Source organism: Vipera ursinii (genome assembly GCF_947247035.1).
Source record: "Vipera ursinii genome assembly, chromosome: 14".
In the NCBI taxonomy this organism is placed as follows: Eukaryota; Metazoa; Chordata; class Lepidosauria; order Squamata; family Viperidae; genus Vipera; species Vipera ursinii.
Window position 1 is genome coordinate 10,198,386 of NC_139527.1, and position 26,602 is coordinate 10,224,987.

The following is a 26,602-nucleotide window of genomic DNA, read 5'->3' on the forward strand; positions in this document are numbered from 1 at the left end:
TACAAATCTCAGCTATTGTGCAGCACCCTCTTGGCATTTTTAACTCGGCTCTGTGCTGATATTCTTGAACGTGTTTCCATTGGAGGACTTTTCTGCAGCTATAAATCTGGATTTTCATCAGAACCGGAGAAATCGCTTGGTTTTCTATCATGAACACAGGTACTAAAGAAAATAAAATCTTGACTTGAGAGATACGCTTGGTTATTGCTTGCATGATGGAAAGTTACCTGGGTGAGATTATTGCCGGAAGATATATAACCATATGGTGTAATCACAGAGTTTCCAGTAGAAAGCAGCCCCTTTGGGCAGGTTATGGGTCCCAGGCCCCCAAAAGTACTGAAGGCTAACTCTTAAGTGGATCATCCAACCTGCACAGTGAGGCTAGCTGATGACAAAGAGATCAGCAGCCATCTGCTTGTGTGTTTCTATCCTTCATTTTATTTCCAATCTGTCATGCCATCCCATATAAATGTCTACTTATACATCCATTATGGCTGGGAAACCAGCGAAGCAAACATGTAAAAATGAGTCTCTTCTGCTTTTTTTTAATTATTATTGAAAACAAACCTGTTTGGAGAAGAAGCCTGCAGAAGCCGTCCTTGAGACATTCACAGGAGAGGAGAAAGGCGAGCTAGTTTGCCTGCAAACAGGAGGCAGACGACCTAATTGCCAGAGTTGAGACTAGATCAGGAGCCGATGGAAACAGTATGTCAGACCTGCCCCCTGGAAAGTAAGACTCTTGCATCCATTGAATTGAATCAAAAGAACTTTCACTGAGAGAAAGTGGATGCAGTAAAGTCAGGCAAAATCTGAAGGTCCTGCACAAAGTATAAAACAATTCTTTTGGTTTCCCAATCCCAACACCACCACCCCGACCAGTCCACCGGCAGTCAATGTGATACAGAAAAGATATTTTGAGAATGCTGAGGTGCTGGGCAGATAACAGGTCATATTCATGGTGCAAAGGCCTTGGAACCAGGCAAAAATCAACTGGGGGGGGAGTTCATCCTGTCTCCAAAGACAGTCCCCCTTCGTAATTCCCAAATGAACAGCAGAAGCCAAAAATCCCAAGCGTGCTATTCCCCCTCCCCCTCAGCCCAATGGCAGGACACCAAAATACCAATGGTTGACCTGACACAGTATAAAGAATAAAATATATTTGGATATAAAACTTCTCACATCAGGGAAACTGAAAAGCGGAATTTGGCCAGGGATATTAAGAATACTTAAAATGATTTCTTCAGCTATGTTCCAAATAAGCTAGTAAATAAAATAATAATAATATAGAAACTGTTCAGTAAAGAAATGAGTAGCTAGCATCAGATTCAACTGGCTTATGTCCTTTCCCTATGCTGGTTAGCTCAGTTAGGTGTGCTGTGTATAAAACAACCGCTAGAAATTTATGAGCATGACAAGTCTTATCATTAGCTTACGTCTCTTTTCTTTTTTAATTGGGTAACTTCCTCAGTAGAGCAGGCATGATGTAGGTATATCTTTCCAGCAAAGCATTTCAACATCCCCTCTGACATTCTGATTAGCACCCTCATTCAGTGTGGGCCGTATGTATAAATTAAGAGTTTACCTGGATGGTTTGACAATCATTCTGAAAGAATGCTTGTCAACAGCTCCTTCTGGTGAGTTTGCCCAATGTCAGTGTCGGCTCTTACATTCTTCAACACCTTTATGGACTGTTTGGAGAAGATGAAGGGAATGTTTGTCAGATTTGCCAATGGCTGGCATCCTAAAAGGCAGAAAGAAAATTCAAAATCATTGAATGAGCTGAGATTTTAAAGAGACAAACGCAAAATTCTTGTTAGGAAGGACAAAGAAACCAGAGCTGTAGAATGGGAAATATCTCGATGCAAAAAGTTTTAGATTGCATCACTGGAAGAAGAGCTTCTGTTTTCAGATCCTGTCTAATGTCAGAACCCACTCCAATCCACATCTTAGGAAAGAAAAACTCTTGGAGACAAATTTGTCCAAGCAGGAACTTTTACTAAAACATAGATGACAGTGGGTAGGATAGACAGGATCTGGAAACTGTCTCACAGATCCATACTTTTAAAGTGTCCCCGAGTAAAAACCCCACCCCTCAGTCCATTTGGTCAGTCCCGGATCAGTCAAGTTTCAGGTGTCAAAACCCTCGTGGGAAAAGAGAACCACCAGTACATTTGCAACATTATTACTTCCTCCCCTTCACATTTCATTCGGAGATACAAACCAGAATTCCCCCACCCCCTTTCTTTGTTCTTTGTAGTTCACAGGGTTTCTTCCCTAGTCTTTTGTGATGGCTTCCAGGCAGGCTGAATAAACAAACCTTGCATCTAAGGGATAAAGGTAAAGGTAAAGGTTCCCCCGCACATGCGTGCTAGTCGTTTCCGACTCTAGGGGCCGGTGCTCATCTACGTTTCAAAGCCGAAGAGCCAGCGCTTGTCCGAGGACGTCTCCGTGGTCATGTGGCCGGCATGACTAGACGCCAAAGGCACACGGAACGCTGTTACCTTCCCACCATAGTGGTCCCTATTTTTCTACTTGCATTTTGACGTGCTTTCAAACTGCTAGGTTGGCAGAAGCTGGGACGAGTAACAGGCACTCACTCTGCTACACGGCACTCAGGATTCGACCCGCCAAACTGCCGATCTTCTGATCAACAAGCTCAGTGTCCTAACCCACTGAGCCACCGCATCCCTTATCTAAGGGATAGAGATGGGCAATTAACAACCCTGTCTTCTCTTTCCCTCCTTGGGAATGGCAGAATCCAGTAAGGGGGTGAGATTTGGGTTTTGCACTGAGAGGGAGTTAGAAATGAGATAAAAATGGATTCTGACAATTTCACTTTACACTATGCCCTGTTCTAGACATCATATTTTAAGAAGCATTTAGAGAAGTTGGAATAGATTCATAAAAAAGCAACAAAGATGTCCAGGAGATTAAAAACTAAATACTATGAAGAGAGTTTGAAGAAACTCGGAACATTTGGTCTTGAGAAGAAAAGACTAAGGACAGTGTAATTACTCTCTTTAAATGCACATCTGTAAGAATGCCATTTCCTCTGTTATTCCAGAGTCCAGGAGATCAGTGATGGTTTTAAACTGCAAGAATGTTAATTCCACTTGAATGTGACAAGAAAAGAAATAATAAAAGACAATAATAAAGTACAATAATAAAAGAAAGGAAAAGAATAACAGTTAGCAAGCTGGCTGGGGAATTCTGGGTGCTGGACTCCACACATCTTAAAGTTGCTCAGGTTAGGAAACTGAGTTAGACCAGGATGAGGAACCTTGGCCCTTTTATGGCTCGTGGGCTTCAACTCTCAGAATTCCTGAGCCAACCAGCCAGCTCAGGAATTCTGGGAGTTGAGGTCCACATCATAAAAGGGTCACGGTTCCCCACCCCTGAGTTAAACAATGCAACCAGTTCTCCGAGGAGACAATGGCTCCCTCACTAAATGTATTCAAGCAGAACTGGATTTTCCATCTTTCAGGGATGTTTTGATTTAGTTTCCCACCTGTTCAGAAGATGACCTCAGTGGCCTGTTTCAACAGTAGGATTCTATGATTCAATGAAAGAGCAGGAGTGACATGCAGGAGGAATCCACAGTGTTATCCTGAGTGAAAGACATGGAATCAAGGTTTAAGGTTATGAATCTGGAGCACTCCCAAGAACACTTCGGTAGTCATAGTATATTGTCAGGCCTCTTAACTGCTAAGAATAATTAAGGGAGCAAGCTTAGGGGTTGGAATACATGCTCTTGAGAACCAAGATAGGAACTCTCCAGCCCTTCTTGATTAGTGAGTTCATTAAGGTGGGGAATCTCTGAAGTGTTATAATCTCTTGTCTTCCCTTGCCTTACTTTATCTCTGCCCATAGTAAAAACAACAATGACAACAAAGGTTATATTATCTTATCTTACCTTACCTTAATTCCTGAATCACCATCACCATCATTCTAGCCATTGGCCATCCAGTGCAGGATGAAGGCCTCTTCTGTATGTTTCCATCCTAAACGATCGTGCGCTTCCTTTTGCCAGTTGGGCCTGTCATACTTGCTGATGTCGTCGCTCCATCTTGTTTTAGGTCTCTTTCCTGAATGCTTTTTATCAAGTGGGATCCATTCTAGGACCACGTTGGTCTACTTGCCCCCACTTCTTCTTCCTATGCAACCAGCCCATTTCCATGTCAATTCTTTGACTCTCTTTTGTTTGTTCTCTAATCCATGTGCAGGTCTTTCTATCCTTTCTTGTGATGTCGAGCATTCCATGGCTCTTTCCAGCCCTCGTAGCTTTTGTACCGATGCTGAGGTTAGTGTCCATGTTTTGCTGGCATATGTTAGAGCAGGTAGCACTCAGGATTCCTGAGTAGAATTTTGGATTCAGTGGCCTAGGGGACTCTAGGACAGAGGTCTCCAACCTTTGGGGCACCAGGTTAGGGACCCCTGCTCTACAATTCTGTAAGGCTCTCTACGGGTAATATATGAAGGGAAGGGAGGCTTCATTCTGGGCCTGCAGCATTCACCTGCTAGGATCTTTGAGTTAGAGGGGACTTGGGTAGAAGGATAACACTGGTCCCTTGACCAGAGCCCCCTCCTCACTTTAAACCCAGCCCTGCAAGAGTGAAGAGGGGATCTGAAATCTTCTGTCTTGTAACAGCCTTTCAGAAGAGACAGCAGACCTGGAAAATCCAAATCAAGAATTTATCTGGGGATGGATTTTTCTGACTGCTGCTAAATAGAGCATAGTTCCTGCAAAGGTCACCCCTGAGATAGGTTAGTCTGGAAGTCCTTCAGACAATCACCTATGTCCTAGTAAACCTCATGGCTTGACAAATGCCCTATTTTCTACATGGGGCTGCCCTTGAAGTCCACTCAGGCACTTCAACTGGTCCTGGCAGCACAGCATTGTAACTGTAGGGCCACCTTTGCTTTCTGCTCAGCTCTTTCTTGAAACATGATAGCTACAAAAAGAAAAGTGAGTCGTTTAAAAAAAAATCAGTTAAGCAGGTGAGGGGGGGGGTTAATTAAATTAAAGGCCTTCCTAAACAGAAGGCAGTTAAGCTATTGATCAAGAGAAGGGATAAGTTAATTGAGACTGTCTCACTGACATTTCTTTGCAATCGATGCAACCCACAGCAATCTCCAAGAAGTCTTCCAGAAATAATCCCAAACCAGGATGGGATCCAGCATGGAATGAGAATTGTTGGCTTGTCCCCTGATTTCCTAATGCCACAAATTTTCACCCAAACACATATACACACTGTTCCTTAAATATACTTTTAAATAAAGATGTTTTTGATGAAGACAACCAAGGTTTTTCTGGGCTATTTTTAACAGACAAAAATCTTGTCAATTTCTGCCTATATCACCTTTGATTCTCCACAGAGAAAGGAACAGGTAGGGTTTTTTTTCTTGAATAAAAATGGAACAGAAGGAACCTTTGTGAACTACAAAGTGCCACACATTTTGTTGTACCCAGCTTCCAGGCGGGACTAGGGCCAAGTGGAAAAAATGCTATTTTGTTTTATCTTCTATTTCAAAGGCCAGTTTGCAATATCTTTTTAAAGGCTGTAACACAATGGAATATGTTTCCCCTGAAAAGGTTTAAAATGAAAGCCTCTCCCTAAAATCTGGCAGGAAGCAAGAACCAAGGCAGAGGTTCAAACAGATGTGCTGCTTCCTTTGTGGGTCTGGAATTCCTGTTCCAGCACCTGACTTGAGATATATTTTATCAGGATGCTGAGAGACAAGCACCAACGTTCCCCTGGATGTGTGTAGATGAGCCCAAATCCAATTTAAGAGTCAAAAGAAACAAGATTTGATTCAAGCCAATTCAACGTTCAATTCGTGCACACATACAAAAAGGTTGACAGCTGTAACAGGAAAGCTTTATATTCCAAAATATAATGCTTCATTTTGAGCAGAATTGCATGAAAATAGCAGGGGTGGTAAATCTATTTTTGTAAAAAAAAAAAAAAGGTTTAATCCTGTCTCGTGTCACCATGGCGATCGTTTGGGGTACTCCCCCTCCCACTTTTTGAATGCAGAGATCAGGGACATCTATCGAGTGTGTCAAAAAAGTCAAAATGGGGGCTGCAACCACACTTGTTTCACATGGACATAGACTCCCCAATTGGAGGCTGAGCCTGAGGGGCCTGATCCACCCAGGTTCCCAGCCTCAGGAGTTGGCAGACCCTCTGTCAAGCTCCAAAAACCATTGGCTGTAACTTCCTTGATGCTTGAGCCTTCACTCCCTGGGACTGTGGCTGGGACTCTGAACCATCCACCCATCCGGCGAAATCCCCCCTTCTTGAATCTTTTCCAGCACACCATGTGTCTGCACTTGTATATGACCAGGGCTTTTTTCCTCATAGAACGCTCAGAACGGAGTTCCGGCACCTTTTGTGGATGGAACCTTGTAGGGTAGGCAAGGCGGGTTGTATGGCATGTGTGAGTTCCGGCACCTTTTTCTTTTACAAAAAAAGCACTGTATATGACTGCCTTAGTACTTGCCAGAGTCCGGTGCAAGAAATCAGGAACGAGGCTGTTCAAATATGTACAAGTTTATTCCAAACAACTGAACTACTAACAGTCCAGGCAAATTGGTGGTAGATAAGAGTCAACAGAATCCAAGGAGGGGGCTGGGCTAAGATCTTTTGTGGGTGCAAAGGGATTTCAAAATGATGACACACTTGACCCCTCCCTTCGTCTCAGCCTGGTCATCTCCCACAGCCAGTTAACCATTTGTGAATTAAGCCAGAATGGGGGTGTGCTTAGCCTGAAGCAAGAAAGCGCTGCCCCAGGTGCAACAAATGTTAAAAAGTGAAGGCCTTTCATTACATGATTCTGGCTGCCTTCTTGACTTCTTTTACCCCACCTCCCTGATTGCCCTGTCCAGTCCCTTCACTGCCCTTCTGGGGAAGGAGAGATGTGAGGGAACTAGCTTGCACGAGAAAATGGTGAATGACTTACATTTTATTGCCCATTGTAGCTGACAGGAGAGTTGAAACCTTTGCAAGTGATTGGCCTCAGCAACTCTCTCCCCCCCCCCCTTCAAATGGTCACTGCAGGGTTTTCCAAATAAGCAATCTTGCACGCAGACTAGGTCATGAGAGGCAATCGCAGTTATGCAGGACATAAAGAAGCTGATTGCACAGAAGAAGTGCCGTCTGGCCGAAATTTTACTCCACTCCAGTCAGCCAGTGGTTCTGCACTTTGTTTTTAATCCATTTTATTGCTCACTGTGTGTTACTGTTATGACTCCAAGGAACATCAATTGGACCAACTGCTGGGTTGTGTTTATCCTTCAAATACAGTGGCACACTTCATAAATTTGATGTGCAAACATTATGGAAATGCAGCTCATAAACAGTTAAACACAAATGAGTCAGGGTGATGGACACAAGTAGGATCTGGTTTAAAGAAAGGGTGGGAAGAAGTAGCAATTGAAGAAACAACTACGGTAACACTTTCTGGGAATTATCATGGTTAAGAAAGTGGAGTAAGTCATTTTAGGCGGTGATTTATCAACACAAAACCAACCATTGCTGCATTGTGGTCTGAGATGGATTTCCAGCACAATATTCTACCTTTTTAATTTGTTGAAGGTTGTTTAAGATTGTATTAATTTAGAGCAGGCTGTAAAGCATCCACTTCCAGCCCCATCTGGATACCCAGAAGGGAAATAAGGTTGGTGGAAGCTGGTCCCTGAGAACTTCACCACATCCACCAGACTTCTGGGACACCCCCCCCAGGAAGTCTGCCGTTTCTCTGCTTCATCAGTACAAGAAAAAGGAAAGGGATCGTGTTAGTGGAGGGAACAGCCAAAGGGGAGAAGATTTAGCCAGCTGGAGTTGGGGTGAAGCCTATAATGAAATGAAAGAGGTGAACCACTTCACACAAACGTTTAAAAAATGCTTTGTATGAATGAGGAGTAGACAAAAGGGTGGAGCATGCCTTCTTAGTGAGCCAGCATGGTGTGTTGCCCTCAAAAAAGATAACTGGCCCATATTCAACCTGGTTCAAACTGTGGACATGCAGATCAGCCCTTAGTCCAAATTACCAGTTAAATTAAGCAAATAAAATTAATAGAATAGAATAGAATAGAATAGAATAGAATAGAATAGAATAGAATAGAATAGAATAGAATAGAATAGAATAGAATAGAATAGAATAGAATATATGGAATGGAATAGAATGGAATGGAATGGAATAGAATAGAATAGAATAGAATAGAATAGAATAGAATAGAATAGAATAGAATAGAATAGAATAGAATAGAATAGAATAGAATAGAATAGAATAGAATAGAATAGAATAGAATAGAATCGAGCTGGAAGGGACCGTGGAGGTCTTCTAGTCCAACCCCTTGCTCAGGCAGGAAACCCTATACCATTTCAGGCAAATGGTTATCCAGTCTCTTGTGCAGCTATTGATTAATTTCCTTCAACATCTTACTCATGTTAACAGAACTATGTACAATGAATTAGCCCCATTTTCTGGGTGACGACAACCCAATTAACCATACATTCAATGTACAGACTGGGTTTGCTCCACGTGACAAATTAAAATGTTGCTGGTTGGGTGGTGGCTCTGCATGCCATGTGAACATAATACGTCCTATGGCCAGCTTTTGGGCGTTTAGCAACACAGCTGCATTTACGGCTGTTTGCAACACCTGGTGGTCACATGACCGCACATTATGACGTTTTGCCAAATCCCAGCCCTTACTTTTGGCTTTTTGGCAAAACCACGGCCATAGCAAACAATGGGTTCACTTAGCAATCGCAGCATTTGCTTCACCAATAAGCAAAAAGGTGATAAAATTTTTATTTATTTATTTTTATTTTAATTCCATTTATATCCCGCCCTTCTCCGAAGACTCAGGGCGGCTTACAAGCTTAGCAGTAGCCTTCATTCTATGTATATGCCTGCTTATTAGGGCTTTCACACACACCCCAAGCGGCATTATTACAAAGTCAGCTTAATTGCCCCCAACAATCTGGGTCCTCATTTTACCTACCTGGGAAGGATGGAAGGCTGAGTCAACCTTGAGCCTGGTGGGACGCGAACCTGCACTAATAGCAGGCAGCTGGTGTTACTTAAGGAGGCATTAGCCCACTGCTCCACCAAGGCTCATATTACCTGTCTGTCATGTGACAACCATTTTATGACATTTTGCCAAAACCCAGCCCTTACTTCATGTGACCAACCCATTTTATAACCATTATGACTTAGGATCATTACAGTTATAACTTCAAGGACTAATTGTACAAAGAACAAAGTCTTAAAAATGCACACTACAGGAGCCCAGTCTGGCTGTAAGGCTGACAAGCCACCATCTTTGGCTTCTCTCAGCCCTTTTCCACAGAGGCCCAACCTTTCCTTGCCAGAGATGCTCCTCAGCAGAATGGGACAATTCACCACAGCCAGCTTTTTTTTTTCCTTTGAAAACTTTGCTTCTCACCCAGGAAGCTTCTCCAGTCCTAAGTAACTAGTGGGGGATTGAAGGAGTTCCATTCTTTGCTGTTATCCAGTCACTGGCCCTCTGAGACTCTGAGTGTCTTTCCTTAGCACTCAGAGAGCCCTGGAGGCCATTTGGAGATTTATCTGTATCTTCAGAGTTGCCTCAATCGGGGCAAACAGGCGTGGGACCATCCCAGGATGGCTGAAAGGACTGCGTTGTCAACAAACTAAGAGAGACTTTAGGAAGGATTCCAAGGACAATTTTACACAGTATCACAGAACAAGAGACCCCCAGATGGTTGCATAAGGTACTGTGACAACTCACTGCGGCCAACTTGCCAGAGCCAACTGGGACTATTTAACAATGCAATTTAATTATTGCAAAAATAAATTGAAAATTATTTTGTCATTCACATTTCATTCTGTTCCCTCCTTCGGCAGCCTTTCTTTAATGATTCTATTGCACCATTTCTTTGATCTTGGTGTAACTCTGGTCCCGCAGCAAGTTGTTCCATGATGAGTTGGCCATGGCAAGTTGTCCCATGGTGAATGGGCCATGGGTGGCAAGTTGGCTGCGGTGAGTTGGCTGTGGTGTGTGAACCATGCCTAGTTGACTACAGCAAATTCCTCAGACCCTCCTCTAATGTTCAGCTCTGCATCCCTCCAAAAGGTTCAGCCAAGGTTTCCAGCACGAAGGAAATTATTCTCAAAGATGCAATTCTCTCTCCTGACAGGCCATGTCAGTTTTTTGATAAGATGATAAAAGCTGTGATGTCAGGAAATCCGTAAGACGGCAAGCAGGTGTTGAGGCGTCTCTTTCTTTCTCGCTTCTTCTACCCTTTTTCTCATCTATCCTTCACTCTAAATGAAGTTTAGCTGCAGTTCATGCTGCGACGCATGGATGGAACACTCTTCTATCAAATTTGGAGCTCTGAGGATTTTTCTGTCACTTTGCAGAGTTTTCTACATTTCACCAAATGTACTCTAAGCTAATGCAGGACAGAGAGAGGCTCCCCAAGTCCCCTCCCCCTCCACCACTTCTCATTCCGTTCGATGGCAGAGGATCTGCTTCTGAAAGTCTTCCAAGGGAAAGAGAATTGAGATAGCTGCAGAGTTCATGCTCTTTGTCAAAAGGTGGTCACAGAAATGGCAGAAATGTCCTTGCGGTCACAGTGCCATCCTCTTTCCAATGGTCAGCAACCTCACCTCAAGGGGGGGCATAACCTCAAACAGCAGAACAGTCAGAAGAAGAATCACCCAGAGATTCTTGAATTAAGCTTGTCACAAATCAGGAGTTCAGCATCTCGGAAATGGAATAAGCAAAACTCCTAGCCTCACTGAGCAGTAAATAAATAGCAATAGCAACAGCCCTTAGACTTATCTACCACTTCATAGTGCTTTACAGCCCTCTCTAAACAGTTTAGGGATGTGTTGGCTCAGTGGGTTAGGACGCTGAGCTTGTCGATCAGAAGGTCGGCAGTTTGGTGGGTCGAATCCCGAGTGCCGCGTAACAGAGTGAGCGCCTGTTACTCGTCCCAGCTTCTGCCAACCTAGCAGTTCGAAAGCATGCAAAAATGCAAGTAGAAAAATAGGGACCACTACAGTGGAAAGGTAACAGCGTTCCGTGCGCCTTTGGCATCTAGTCGTGCCGGCCACATGACCACGGAGACGTCCTCGGACAAGCGCTGGCTCTTCGGCTTTGAAACAGAGATGAGCACCGGCCCCTAGAGTCGGAAACGACTAGCACGCATGTGCGGGGGAACCTTTACCTTTACCTAAGCAGTTTACAGAATCAGCATATTGACCCCAACAATCTGGCTCCCAATGATTTTGAGTGATATACCCTCCCCCTCACAAGACCCATCACAAGACTCTCACTTGACACTCCCAAACCTGAAGCCCTTATAAACAAAAGAACACCAACACAGACATCCCTTAAGTGCCGCTGAAGATGTTACTAGCCTGGCAATGAAACATTCGGAAACCGACCCACAAGCTCGAGGAACGAACCTTAACTCTCATCCTTCACCCAAGCTACAGATATTTGCCACTATTGCAAACAGACTAAAAGCCCAAATGGGCTCAGAGCAGAGTGGAGATGGTGCTTTCTGTGTCACTGCACCACCACCCCCCAACCAAAAGCTTCTCCATGGGGTCCCAGACCAATCTGCAGAGCTAGGTCGTGAGACCCTTCCTGTAGGCTGGGGTGAAGGCAGATCTCACCTCGAGGGGCACGATGTTCCAAAGATTGAGGGTTGTGGCAGAAAAGGCCCGTCTCCTAGACCTTGCCAGCTGAAATTCCTTGGTTGGTGGGGTCTGCAGTAGGCCCCTTCTGCCAGAATAAGTGAGGAAAGTCAGATATCCTGGACCCAATGCCATAGAACAGCAGTCCCCATCCTTTCCTGCTTGGCAGACTGGTGGGGTGGTTTCTATGCGCCCGTGCACAGCTCCATCTCCACAAGTGGGGGGCACACAGGCTTCCCGCCCACACAAATGGAGCTTTGCATGCAGTCATGAATAGAGCTGCCCATGCACACTTGCCCACCACTCACGCAAGAGGAGCTGTGTGTACGCTTGCCCACCACTTATGGGGTCCAGTTCCGAACAGGCCACAGCCCGGTAGAGGCCTGCAGCCTGGGGTTGGGGACCCCTGACATAGAGGGCTTTAAAGGTAGTAAGCAACACCTGGAATTGGAACCCAAAATTGTTTCAGGCGGGCTTTTTCTCTCAACTAAGAAATTGAAGTACTCCCCGCCCTTCCCCAGATAAACCAAGTCCTGAATCTCCCCCTGCTCTTCCTGCTCTTGAAATTCTCCCTTCTCTTTCTCAGCCCTAGCATGTCTCTTCCTTGGGACTCTGGTCTAGAGAAATGGATGGAAAATGGGGCCTTGCTTTTCCCAAAGATGCTTTTTCCAAAGGCAACTGGACTTTCTTCGTCTTTTCTTTGAAGACATTTCGCTTCTCAGTTCCGAAGAAGCTTCTTGGATGAGAAGCGAAACAACTTCAAAGAAAAGACAAAGAAAATCCAGTTGTCTTTTGCAAAAGCACCTTTGGGACAAGCATGACTTGGATGACTGAGAAACATTGTCTTGCTTTGGAAACTGTTATGGATGCAGGCACCTGCATAGCAACAGCCACCAGGGGGCGTTGGCCTGGACGGTTTCGGCGGGAAACCCAGTTTCGGCGGGAAACCTAGGGCCAACCCCATTGGCTGTCCGCTTACCTGGCTAGGTATTTAAGGAGGCCAGGTAGCCCTCATTCCCCAGTTCACTACCCCCCTTCCAATAAAGAGCTGAACTCACACACCGGCTGGCGTCTCTTCCTTGCGTCGGACCCACTACACAATAGAAACTATGGGGAAAATTCTCTAGTCAACTATTTAAATATTGCTGGGAATTTCAGACAGACTCTATTTGCAGTTTAGGATTTCCCCCCTAAAAGCCTTGGTTGATCCTATGGAATGCAAGTTGAATGGAGCCTCCTGTGACTAATCCGTTGTTTTGCAACCTCAGCAACTTTAAGATTCATGGACTCCAATTCCCAGAATTCCCCTGCCCTCACGAAGCTAGGGAATTCTAGGAGTTGAAATCCACACATCTTAAAGATGCTGAGGTTGAGAAATACTGGTCTAACATATAGGATATCAACCATCTCCTATAAGCTGGGATTGAACATCCTAAGGTGTCAAGGTTTTACATGACCCCTACCACCAGCACAATACCTCCAGTCTTTAGATCCTTGCCAGCTGAAGTTTTTAATTTGATACAGTGCAAAAGTAGTCGATACCTGCAGAATAATTGTAGTAATTGCATTTAATTTGATGTAAAATCCATTCAATTTGCCCCCTTTCCCAAAGAAGGGTGGGACGAAGATCCAGGAAAATACAGCTCAGGCTGATGCTAATATCTGCCCAGGAAGTGCTTAAAGCAAACCGCAATGAGACCAGATTTTCGAAGCACCTTGAAAGCAGTGCAGGGATTACTAGCAATCAGTATGGGTTTATCAAGAACAAATCTTTTTTTGCAAGAGAACTTTCTTCACAACTAATGGAACTGCAGTGGAGATAAAATCTCTGGTATGCAGCAAATGATTTGATGAAATATTATGAATAGAACATTAATGGTAGATGAACTCAGCCAGCTTGAAAATGATAACATCTTTATCAAACTATAATCAGTTATTGGGTGGCAGCCACAAGGTTCAATCCTGGCCCAACACTCTTCAGCTACGCTATTAAAGATTTGGGTGAAGAGACTGGGAGATTGCTTATCAGACGGCAGCTGAAACACAGAAATGGCATTCAAGAAAGTTAGGGAAACCTTTGGGTAGAGAAACGGTTTGGCAATAATAAGATAAAATAGAAAAGAATGCAAAGGTAAAAATAAAATAAAAAAATAAAATGAAATGAAATTGAAATGCACGGCTACCTGGGAAGCTGGGGAGTCGGACTTAGGAACATTCCTCAGAAATGTTCATCACAAACAGCATACAAATCACTCTTTTAGGATACAGTAACAGAAGAGAAAGTTCTAAACAAGAGGATGAAACGCTTGTATATATGCTAAAAGAAGTTCAAAAACAAGAAGGGAATCAAAATGAAGTCCTGCAGAGAGGCCGCAACGAGCTGGGCATTTTTGCCCTAAAGAGAAGCGGGAGGGGGGAAGGAGAGCAGAGCAGAGCCTGAAAGGATGTTACACCCCCAAAAGGGCTGGAGACCCCCTCCTCTCCCATTGCAGACTTAGGGACGAAGAATAAATAAGGGATTAGGATACGTGAAGGCAGGCTCAGATTAAATGGGACACAAAAATGTTCCAAGAGGGGCACAGCTGAACCAAGATTCTCCTCTATTGCATGTGTCCCTCTGTCTCAGCCCAACCCACCTCACAGGGATGTTGTTCACCGCCATGAGTTAGTTGTAAAAATAATGAAGGTGGGGGGAAAAGAAAGAAAGAAAGAAAGAAAGAAAGAAAGAAAGAAAGAAAGAAAGAAAGAAAGAAAGAAAGGAAGGAAGGAAGGAAGGAAGGAAGGAAGGAAGGAAGGAAGGAAGGAAGGAAGGAAGGAAGGAAGGAAAGGAAGGAAGGAAAGGAAGGAAGGAAGGAAGAAAGAAAGAAAGAAAGAAAGAAAGAAAGAAAGAAAGAAAGAAAGAAAGAAAGAAGGAAAGAAAGAAAGAAAGAAAGAAAGAAAGAGAAGTTCAAGCAGAGGCAATGAACAAAAAGAGTTCCCCAACCTTTCCAGCTTTGCGGACCAGCCGGGGGGGGGGGAGGAGAGGGGATAGTTCAGTTTGAGCAGTGGGCAAGCACGCAGGTGCACAAAGCATGAGCGGCGCCCTCCACTTGCTCAAATGGAGCACCACATATGTGCTTGTCCACTGCTCACACAAGTGGGGATGCACACCCGGGTGCTCACCCACCATTTCCGTTCAAGGCCCAATAGAGGGCCACAGCTCCAGGAAGCTGGACTAAATGGCCTCCAATCCTATGGATATAATTTGTGTATATATTTATTCTTGGCTTCACTTCCCACCAAGTAGCTGGGGTGGAACCCACCAACTGCTGCTCAGGTGTGAGGTGTTATGGTTTTGACTTCCATGGCTATAATGCCACCATAGGGCTAAAACTAGCAGAAATCCTAGCCAGGCTGGCTAAGCCAAGTTAAGAAGTCTGCAAAGTGCCGTCTCAATTCACCTGGAATTCACCTGGGTGCATTTGTGTGTAGTCTGATATCCACAAAGGCTTAACAAATCATCCGTCTTCTTCCCAATTTGGCTTTGCATCTTGCTGCTTGACACCTCCTCCCCGTAAATGACCCCAGCAGTGGTGTTCCTTCATCCCGGAGGGAAGCAATTCTGGCTGTGCCGTTGAAGGGAGTGAGATTTACATTTCCCCCCTTTGAGGGGTTTGTTACTCGCGTAGCTCTATTGAGTATGAATGGCTGACAGGCCCATCTGCCACAAACAGCGGTCCAAGCTTTGGGAAAAAGGAGAGGAAAAACAACAGATCCAAGCTGGGAGGAAGCCACCAAGCTGTAACCCTAAATAGATTCAAAGTGGCTTTTCTAGGGCTTCCACCATGAGCAAGAGGAGGTAACAGCTGCCTGGCTGCCATTTGGCAAGGGTAGCCCTGTCGCTGGAGCAGCAGGTGGCAGGGAGATTCCTTGCTGACACCCCCTTGGCCGCACACCTGCTCTTCTCACACCTGCAGCAGAATTCAGGTGGGACACAGGAATAGAATAGAATAGAATAGAATAGAATAGAATAGAATAGAATAGAATAGAATAGAATAGAATAGAATAGAATAGAATAGAATAGAATAGAATAGAATAGAATAGAATAGAATAGAAAATATGGAATAGAATAGAATAGAATAGAATAGAATAGAATAGAATAGAATAGAATAGAATAGAATAGAATAGAATAGAATAGAATAGAATAGAAAATGGAATAGAATAGAATAGAATAGAATAGAATAGAATAGAATAGAATAGAATAGAATAGAATAGAATAGAATAGAATAGAATAGACTAGACTAGACTAGAATAGAATAGAATAGAATAGAATAGAATAGAATAGAATTATGGGAAATAGAATTACGGAATAGAATAGAATAGAATAGAATAGAATAGAATAGAATAGAATAGAATAGAATAGAATAGAATAGAATAGAATAGAATAGAATAGAATAGAATAGAATAGAATAGAATAGAATAGAATAGAATAGAATAGAATAGAGCTGGAAGGGACATTGGAGGTCTTCTAGTCCAACCCCTTGCTCAAGCAGGAGACGAGTCACGAGTCCATGAGTCATAAAAGGGCCATAGTTCCCCCATGCTGGCTCAGGAATTCTGGGAGTTGGTCCACGAGTCATAAAAGCCAAGGTTGCCTACCCCTGGCCTAGGCCTAGGCCGCTCTATGACTCGTGGACTTCAACTCCCAGAATTCCTGAGCCAGTATGGGGGAATTATGGCCCCCTCATGACTCGTGGACTTCAACTCCCAGAATTCCTGAGCCAGCATGGGGGAACTATGGCCCCCTCATGACTCGTGGACTTCAACTCCCAGAATTCCTGAGCCAGCATGGGGGAACTATGGCCCCCTCATGACTCGTGGACTTCAACTCCCAGAATTCCTGAGCCAGTATGGGGGAACTATGGCCCCCTCATGACTCGTGGACTTCAACTCCCAGAATTCCTGAGCTAGCGTGGCTCAGCTTGGAAGCCTCTCCCTTTCCCCTCAGCATGGCTGGCTCAAGAATTCTGGGAGTTGAAGTCCACGGGTCATAAAAGAGCCAAGGTGGCCTACCCCTGTTCTAGTCCAACCCCTTGCTCAAAGCAGGAGACCCTATGCCATTTCAGACAAGTGGCTGCCCAGTATTTTCTTTCTTAAAAACCTGCAGTGACGAAGCAACCACAACCCCTGAAGGCAAGAAATGTCAACTCCTGTGGACTTTTGTGCAAGATTTTAACATAAGTTTCCATGATCTTGGAAGATCGCACAAGAGCAGCTGAAACCTTGTGTTATTTGGCTACTTTGCAGCTTTTCCCCCAGTGGTTTCCATTTCCATCTGATTGGAGGGTCCTTCCTCCTGGGAGAGACACCCACGGGCCCCCACCTGCTTCTCTTCTGACCAGTCTGAAAATATTCCTCCTAGCAAAAACAGTTTCAGCTAGGCAAGGATACAGTGATGAAGAAGGACGTGGAACGGGCCAATTTGATCATCGGCCAAGATTTACACAACGAGGAGCCCCACCTGCCAGAAGCTCAGGGCTGCTGCAGGACGAAGCTGGCCATGAAACCATTTCCTGGCAGGTCTGGAGACAAGTCTGCCAATAAATCAGGCAATGAGGCAAGTGGCTAAACGAAATGGGGGAAAGAGCACATCCATTATCCAGTCTCCATCCCTGCTGTCATGTGTGCCGGATGCTCTTCTCTTCCAGGTTAGAAGAGCAGCCGTAGAGCTAACATAAAAGCTAATATCAGGAGGATGAGCTGGTCCGATGACTTGTGGAGAAAGAATTTGCTGCATGCAGTATCTCATCTTCACCCAGAAAGTCCTACTGGGAGGGCAGCACCGTAAGTGTTCTGTACCAGCCTGCTACCGGCCCTGCAGCAAAAGCAGGGACAACCCCTTTACAAACGGCAAGAGGCTGGAATAAAGCCTGCCAAATTTATTCACATAAAACAGAGCAAGACAAGACACCAAGCATAAAACACAAGCTAAGAAGCAGGAACAATCCAAGCGGTTGCCTTCAGCAAACCAGCCCTCCCACACATTCCCCTTAAATACAGTTCAGGGCGTGGCCTCTCTGTGCCTCCTTCCAAGGTGCCCCATTGCCTTCCTCTGTTTACTCCTGACTGACAGCCTCCTGCATCGGGCGTCCTTGAACAGGGCCAGCTGTGGGTAATCTTCATCCATGCTTTCAGGCTCACACAGCTGGGTCTGCATCGTGACCAGATGAGAGGGGCCTTGCTGGGGGCTCTCATCAAGCTGTCCAATCCCCTCAGCGAGCTCTTCAACACCCCCCTCCTCCTCCTCTGAGTCGTCTGACCCAACTGCCGAACCCACAGGCTGACCCTGAATCACAACAGTAAGTAAGGTTCAGGAGGAAGAGAAACTCACCTGGCCCAGGCAGGGCTGAGGACAACCCAGAGCCCACCTCGTAGTTCTGGTCTCCCAGCTCCCCACTCCCCCTCCCTCCAGTGACCTCCAGAGGAGTTAAATTGCACAGCCTACTTCCTGCCAGGTATTGTTGTGATTCAGGGTCAGCCTGTGGGTTCGGCAGTTGGGTCGGATGATTCAGAGGAGGAGGAGGAGGGGGGTGTTGAAGAGCTTGCTGAGAATAATATTGAGGCTCCACAGAGCCCTTAGCCAGGCCCCTCCCACCTGGTCACGATGCAGACCCAGCTGTGTGAGCCTGACAGCGTGGATGAAGATGACCCACAGCTGGCCCTGTTCAAGGACGCCCAACGCAGGAGGCAGTCAATCAGGAGTAAACAGAGGAAGGCAATGGGGCACCTCGGAAGGAGGCAGAGAGAAGCCACGCCCTGAACTGTTTAAAAGGGGAATGTGTGGGAGGGCTGGTTTGCTGAAGGCAACTGTTTGAATAGCTCCTGTTTCATGGTTCGTGTTTGCTCTCTTTGCTCTGTTTGCTCTGTTTATGTTTTTATGTTAATAAATTTGGCAGGCTTAGTTCCAGCCTCTTGCCTTCTTGTAAAAGGGGTTGTCCCTGCCTTTTCTGCAGGGCCGGTAGCAGGCTGGTACAGAACAGGTATCCAGCTACACCTCCGTTCTGCTCTCATTGATTGTAAGGACCAATTCAATTCAGAATAGAGCTGGAAGGGACCTTGACAGTCTCCTAGTCCAACCCCCTCCTCAAGCAGGAGACCCTTTACCATTTCAGACAAGTGGCTGTCCAGTCTCTTCTTAAAAGCCTCCAAGTGATGAAGCACCCCTCACTTCTGAAGGCAAACTGTTCCACTATTGGGATATTGGAATACTGCTATCATGTCACCCGTCGTCTTTCTTTTCCTTGTTGTTGTTGTTGTTAGCTGCGAAGTCGGAACTCATCGCAACCCTATGGACAACGTTCCTCCAGGCCTTCCTGTCCTCTACCATCTTCTGGAGTCCATTTAAGCTCACGCCTACTGCTTCAGTGACTCCATCCAGCCACCTCATTCTCTGTCGTCCCCTTCTTCTATTGCCGTCAATCTTTCCCAGCATTAGGCTCTTCTCCAGTGAGTCCTTCCTTCTTTTCCTTAGCCAAACCCAAATCCTACAACCATTCTTCATATTTTTTTAGTCTCCAGGCCTTTAATCACAGAGCCATAGTGGTGCAATGGTTAGAATGCAGTATTGCAGGCTAATTCTGCCAGCTGCCAGCAGTTTGATTCTCACTGGCTTAAGGTTGACTCAAGGTTGACTTCTGCCTTCCATCCTTCCAAGGTCAGTAAAATGAAGATCCAGATTGTTGGGGACAAATATGCTGACTCTTGTAAACCCCTTGGAGATGGCTGTAAAGCACTGTGAAGCAGTCTATATACCATCATAGTCTGGTTCGCCTCATGCAGTTCCGTGTTCTTTCTGGCAACTTCCCTGGCTTTCCCACATGAAGGTTACACCAGAATGTCTCTTCTCCCAGCCATCCTTCTTTCCAACCCCCAGCGACCATCAGAGTCTCAGCTGGTCATCTCAGGCTTCTGCCTCTCCCAGCCCCTCAAACTTTGGGCTTTCCCCGCGGCTTCTCCCCAAGCTTCCATCTCCTCCTGATCGCTCTTTTGAGCAGACACGTACCATCCCCACAATAGAGATATGTCTCCGGTTTGACCGTTATTACAGACCTAGCTTAATCCCAGACCTGCCCCAACTTAGACATTAGGAGAGAAAGACCCTCAACTCCATTGGGTTGAAGTAATAGGTTCTTTTACTAAAATTAAGTGGTTGCAGCGGAAGTAAAAGTAGATCTGAATATTCCTGTGCAAAGGTTACACTTTTCCCCCTTTCCCATGTCCCTTTATGACATTTTGGGAACAGCTCGGATACTTGGCACCTCTCATCACAATTTCGCATTCAGTTCCCAGACCAGGTGTCTTTGTAGGCTGTTTTCATTTTGATTTGAAATACATAACACAGCCACTGAAGCAAAGAGGCTGGACGTGGCAGACACCTTCACAGCTCGGCTCCTATTACCTTGCAGGAGGTATCTTCTCCTTTGGAATCCCTGCAGTCTGTTCAATCCACCCAGGAGACTCAACTGATGTGGTGGATTGTAGTCTGGATCCCCAGGAGGAAAGAGTTGCTTTCTGGAGGGCAAAGAGGCAGGGGAGTTTGGAAACTCTGAAAAGGAACAAGAGAGCTAAAACTGTTCCTCCTTAGCAGTTCCCAGAGTTTATCTATGCTTTTGGTAGGCATTCACCTGGGCAGGTATAAAAGCACGCCAGGTAAACCCCTTTGTAAGCTTGCGAGTCTTGATTTCAATAAAGAGCCCTTCATGCCAGCCAGAGTGTTCCTGTTGTGTGCGACCACACGATTTTACAGCTTTTATGCAAATAGTTGCTTTAGTCTGGCAAGATTCTCTCTAGAGGTGAACAATAGAAGAAACTACTCTGAAGCAACTCCACGTATTATTCTTGGTTCTTGGGGCCTGATTTCTAGGGCCCCACTCTAGGGAGCGAGGAGGGCTGGGGCTTGGGAGCACTGGTTTCCAGGGGCTGCACCCACACACCCTCTGGAAATCTCTATCGCCTATCCTCCCTTTAGGCCTGGTTCTATCACGGTGTTCTGTACCAGCCTGCTACCGGTCCTGCAGAAAAGACAGGGACAACCCCTTTACAAACGGAAAAAGGCTGGAATTAAGCCTGCCAAATTTATTAACATAAAACAGAGCAAAACAAGACACCAAACATGAAACAGGAGCTATGAAACAGGAGCTATTCAAGCGGTTGCCTTCAGCAAACCAGCCCTCCCACGCATTCCCCTTTTATACAGTTCAGGGCGTGGCTTCTCTCTGCCTCCTTCCGAGGTGCCCCATTGCCTTCCTCTGTTTACTCCTGATTGACTGCCTCCTGCGTCGAGCGTCCTTGAACAGGGCCAGCTGTGGGTCATCTTCATCCACGCTGTCAGGCTCACACAGCTGGGTCTCCGTCGTGACCAGGTGGGAGGGGCCTGGCTGAGGGCTCTCATCAGCAAGCTCTTCAACACCCCCCTCCTCCTCTGAGTCGTCCGACCCAACTGCCGAACCCACAGGCTGACCCTGAATCACAACACACGGTTCTGTTCCGTTGTGGTTTGTTTCGCTGAATTTTGTTATATCCTTCCATTCATTTGTCCACTTTTTGTTTATGGTACATTGTCTCTTTTATGCCATATCTGCCAGCTCCGAAGAATCTTTAGGGATTTAGCTGTCTATAAATTTAAATGCAGTTCTGTCTGTTTCTTAGATCTTAAAGCTTTTTTCATCTAGTCTCCATTATTTCTGCACTCTTTAAGCCCCAGCTTCTGCTACAACTCTGCAAGACAAAATTGAAAGTGGTTTCCACGTCCCTTCAAAGCCCAGATTGCTCTTTTTTTCCTTCCTGGACAGCTAAAATAAATATCTCCCGCTTTGCCGTACATCACTTTCCTGCTTAGAAAAATGGTTGCCTTTTGCTTTCTTTGTGCAGCGTTCTCTGGTGCCTACTAAATCACTGTTTTTTTTCTTACTGAGGGTGCCCTCTAAACATGTTGAGAGCTTGCCCTCACAGGAGGCCAGTGCCTTCCTATAAACCATCCAACAGACCCTGAAGTAAAGAATAATCTTTTGCTTTGTCAGTCCAGATTCAAATGAAAGGAGAGAGGAAAGCTGGCAAAAACACCAAATCTCAACCTCTGCTGAAGTCTGCCTTGCAATTTGCTCAAACATTTGCTTTACTTGTACATCAGGCTTCTGTTTTTCTACCTTATTTCCAGGAAGCCTTACTTCTTTAGATAATGAGCTTTTCCTGTTTCTATTATTTTTTTCTTAAGCAACTTTCCATCAAAATGAAATTCAGTGGTGAAAAAAGTAAGGTTCTACATTTAGGCAGGAAAAATCAAATGCACAGGTATAGAGGTATAGTATAGGTGGTACCTTGCTCAATAGCAGTAACTGTGAGAGGGATCTCGGAGTCCTAGTGGACAATCACTTCAATATGAGCCAGCAGTGTGCTGCAGCTGCCAAAAAAGCCAACACAGTGCTAGGCTGCATTAACAGAGGGGCAGAACCAAGATCACGTGAAGTACTAATAGCACTTTGCAATGCCTTGGTAAGGCCACGCCTAGAATACTGCATCCAGTTTTGGTCACCATGATGTAAAAAAGATGTTGAGGGTCTAGAAAGAGTGCAGAGAAGTGCAACAAAAATAATTAGGGAACTGGAGGCTAAAACGTATAGGGAACGGTTGCTGGAATTGGGTATGTGTAGTTTAACGAAGAGAAGGGTGAGGGGGGACATGATAGCAGTGTTCTAATATCTCAGGGGCTGCCCCAAAGAAGAGGGAGCCAAGCTATTCTCCAAAACACCTGAAAGCAGGACAAGAAGCAACGGATGGAAACTAGTCAAGGAGAGAAGCAACCTAGAACTAAGGAGAAACTTCCTGACAGTTAGAACAACTAACCAGTGGAACAACCTGCCTCCAGAAGCTGTGAATGCTCCAACACTGGAAGTTTTTAAGAGGAGACTGGACAGCCATTTGCCTGAAATGGTATAGGGTTTCCTGCCTGAGCAGGGGGTTGGACTAGATGACCTCCAAGATCCCTTCCAACTTCTTCTTCTTCTTCTTCTTCTTCTTCTTCTTCTTCTTCTTCTTCTTCTTCTTCTTCTTCTTCTTCTTCTTCTTCTTCTTATTATTATTATTATTATTATTATTATTATTACTATTATTATTATTATTATTATTATTATTATTATTATTATTATTATTATTATTATTATTATTATTATTATTATTCTACAGCTTCCATGGCTGCTCCAGAACAGTTCCTACCTGAGGTTTCCACTCAGGATTGAATAGTGAGTGGAAAGACAAGGAGGCTTCAAGTTATGCAGGGACTTCTGTGCCATGAAACCAGAGACATTGACAGTGCTCTGTAAGTTGCCCTCATCATCTACCGATCCAACAGAATCATCTGAGGGGGGGGTTGAAATCTGCTCCTGTCCTAAATTCTCTTCATCAAGTTGGATGACAACTGGCTAAGAATAATATAGGAGAATTGTTAAATAGCGGGTTCGGGGCCGGTTGGGTATGGCCAGGGTGGGCGTGGCCTACTGGGTGGGCGTGGCTAGAGTGCGTATGGCCTACTGGCTGGGCGTGGCCAGCTCTACATCGTTCGCATCAAGGGTGCCCATGGGGGGGGCCTGGGCAGGAGTCGGACAGCTCTGAGGGTCTCTGGCAGGAGGAGGGTCTCTGGGCCAGGGCCAAGGCAGTGGGGGCCGTTCCCTCACTGTTTCCAGGATGGCTTCGCGGGACGCATGAAACCACTTCGCGGGCCGGATCCGGCCCCCGGGCCTTGTGTTTGACATGTCTGGAGTACAGGGTAACTTATAGTTTATTTCGTGCAGAAACTGTACTGGGGAAAATGGCTGCAACTAGCCGCAATATATAGTCTAGCCCCTATGTGGCAGCCAATAGGTTTGAATCAACCATTGCCGCCTGGAGATAGCCAATTGCAGCACAGGAGACTTTTTTCCCGTTTTTCTTCTGTGCGCTCTGTATGCTGTTGGAATTTACCTCATGATGTTCCTATGTTCCTGACTATCTTGTCTGGTGTAAATATAAATGTAAAATCTATTTATTTATATAAAACTGCAAGGTTGTGTCAGTGTCTCCAATTTCACTTGGACAGCTTGCTATGCAATTCCTTGACAAGAAGCCAACATGGGTTAGTCAAAAACAGATTGTGCCAGACAAACCTTATTGCATTCTTTGACAAAGTGACTAAATTAGTGGACCAGCAAAGTGCTGTGGACATAGTATACTTGGAGTTCAGTAAGGAATTTGACAAAGTAGACCATAGCCCACTTCTTGGTAAGAAAAATGTGGGATAGACGACATCGCCACCAGATGGATTTGTAGTTGGCTGATCAACTACATTCAGGGTATAGTGCTCAATGGAACTACATCTGCATAAAGAAACATATGTGGTGTGTGTGTGTACCCAAAAGGTTATGTCTTAGCCCAAATACTCTTCAACAACTTCATAAATGATTTAGATGTAGGGATAGAAGGGGAACTCATCAGATTCGCAGACAACACCAAGCTGGGGGGAATAGCCAACACCTTACGTAGAAAGGCTGAGGATCCAGAAGGATCTTTACAGGCGTGAACACTGAGCCATTGCCAACACAATGCAATTCAGTGGTGGGAAAATTAAGGTTTTTACACTTAGGCAAAAAATGAAAACAAATGCACAGATATAGAATAGGTGGTACCTGGATCAACAGCAGTAACTATGAGAGGGATCTAGGTGTATTAGTGGACAACCACTTAAGTATGAGCAAGCAATGTGCTGCAGCTACCAAAAAAGCCAATGCAGTTATAGGCTGCATCAAGAGAGGGAAAATATCGGGATCACATTAAGTATTAGTACTGCTTTACAAAGCCTTAGTAAGGCCACAGAATACTGCATTCAGTTTTGGTTTCCACACATCTCAAAAGATGTTGAGACTCTGGTAAGAGTGCAGAGAAGAGCAACAAAGATGATTAGGGGACTGGAGGCTAAAACATATGAATGGTTGTCAGAACTGGATCTAATCTAATGAAGAAAAGGACTTGGGGTGACAAGATAGTATTAAAATATTTGAGGGGTTTTCACAGAGAAGAGGGTTTTCCGAAGCACCTGAGGGCAGGACAAGAAGTAACAAATGGAAGATTATCAAAGAGAGATCCAATCTAGAATTAAGGGGAAATTTCCTGACAGTGAGAACAATTAATGGATTGCCTCCAGAATTTGGGATGCTTTATTACTGGAGGATTTTAAAAAGAGACTGGAGAGCCATTTGTCTAGAATGAGTCAGCAGTGTGCAGCAGCAACCAAAAAAGCTAATACAATCCTGGGTTGTATAAACAGAGGCATAGAATTAAGATCATGCCAAGTATTAGTATCACTTTATAAAACCCTAGTAAGACCACACCAACCAATTTTGGTCACCATACTACAAAAAAGATGTTGAGACCTTGGAAAAAATTCAGAGAAGAGCAAACAAGATGATCAAAGGCCTGGAGACTAAAACATATGAAGAACGGCTGCAGGATTTGGGTCTGGCTAGTCTAAAGAAAAGAAGAAACAAGGGGTGACATGATAGCAAAGAAGAAGGGGTCAAATTATTTTCCAAAGGACCAGAGAGAAGGACAAGAAACAATGGATGGAAACTAATCAAGGGGAGAAGCAACCTGGAATTAAGGAGAAACTTCCTAACAATGAGGACAGTTAACCAGTGGAACAGCTTTGCCTTCATACGTTGTGGGCGCTCCATCACTTGAGGTTTTTAAGAAGACACTAGACAGTCACTTATCTGAAATTGTATAGGCTCTGCTGCTTGAGCAGGGGGCTGGACTAGAAGACCTCCATGTTCCCTTCAAGTTCTCTTATTCTGTAACTCTGATGTACATGGATAAATATGAACCTGGAGCCTGAACAATATCATGCTGGTCAAGGGTGCCCTGCTGGCATCAGGAAAGAGGGCAAGACAGGCAGATTCCAAAGAACAGAAGAAGCTGAAAAAATGTGTTTCTTTGTCAACTATCAGCTTTCCTGGCTGACCATGGAAGTAGGAGATCTAAGTGACTACTATAATCCCATTCAATACCAAGGGCAGAGGTTGAATTTAAATTGTGCTTGTGGATTCCCAAAGGTATCTGGCAGGCTCAAGGAATCGGAGGTAGGTGTAGATCTGATAAATAGCTTCACTTATATTTTTATGAAATGGAAAACAGCATCTGCCGAGGTTCAAGAGTTGAAGATCTGGATTGGAATACTTGCATTTCGTGATATATTGACTTTTTGAAAAACTAGGAGTTAGGACTGCATATTTTGTTTGAGTCCATACAATTTGCTGAATTTGGTTATAGAAGTAAAGTAACTCACTTTCTGGGTATACCTGGCTATTTTTCAGAGCATCCTTAGCAGGAAGAAAGCAAAATAACCCTATACATATGAACTAATAAATAGTAAGAAAGCCTCATAAAGAAAAAAATATATATGAGGAAATGCCACTAAATCTAGTTTGCTCCAGCTAATTGAAAGCTAAAATCAAAGTACACATTTATATATTTCTCACTGCTAAAGACCAAATGTCTGCTGTACACATCCCTAAAAAACCCCTTCATCATAAATTCACAAAACACCTTCACAATTTTGCTCTTTGTCATTTCTTTGATCCTTCCAATCAAAACCCTCGCTGGCACACTTAACAACTTAATCTGCCTATAGTTTTCACTGACATGTTTCCCTTTGCACAAGGAAACAACAATAGCATTTTTCCTAACATCAGGCCTAGGTAAAGTCTTCATAAATATGCTAGAGAAATCACACAGCCTCTGTTCAGAATCTCAGTAGAGATTCAGATTTTAATATTTGCCCATTTATACCACCTAACTCCTGTACTCGTAATATTTGTCAATATGCTTACAGCAGTTC